Consider the following 453-nt stretch of genomic DNA (forward strand, 5'->3'; position numbering starts at 1 on the left):
TAGCAGCGTGTGTATAACTGTATATCATAACTTAGTGACTATATGTAAACCTTGACAGGATGCTGTGCGATTGTACCTGATAAATTCTCCAGTTGTACGTGCTGAGCCACTACGGTTCAAAAAAGAAGGAGTACTTGGTGTTGTGAGTGATTTTGGTGTTTAACTTTCTTGCTGCTTATTGGAGTAATTTGTTGTTTGTCTGAATTTTTCTGGTCCGTATTGGGATTCACTAGGTCAAAGATGTTTTCCTTCCATGGTACAATGCATATCGGTTCCTTGTTCAGAATGCAAAGAGACTTGAGACTGAGGGTGGTGCACCCTTTGTTCCTACTGATCTGGCAACTTTACAGTCGGCAAACGTTCTTGATAAGTGGATTCACTCAGCTACGCAAAGTCTTGTCCGTTTTGTTCGTCAGGAGATGGATGGATATCGGCTTTACACTGTAAGTTTTT

The 453-nt window shown here is 41.1% G+C and overlaps 1 long non-coding RNA gene across 1 annotated transcript; it reads left to right on the forward strand.

The window, feature by feature from the left end:
- Window positions 1-30: 30 nt before the first annotated feature.
- LOC104775004 lies at window positions 31-398 on the forward strand. The gene is made up of 2 exons (XR_765638.2): window positions 31-142; window positions 234-398. It is a non-coding gene; the product is annotated as an uncharacterized LOC104775004 (long non-coding RNA).
- The last annotated feature ends 55 nt before the right edge of the window (window positions 399-453 follow it).

This window comes from Camelina sativa, unplaced genomic scaffold (assembly GCF_000633955.1).
Source record: "Camelina sativa cultivar DH55 unplaced genomic scaffold, Cs unpScaffold07760, whole genome shotgun sequence".
Lineage (NCBI taxonomy): Eukaryota > Viridiplantae > Streptophyta > Magnoliopsida > Brassicales > Brassicaceae > Camelina > Camelina sativa.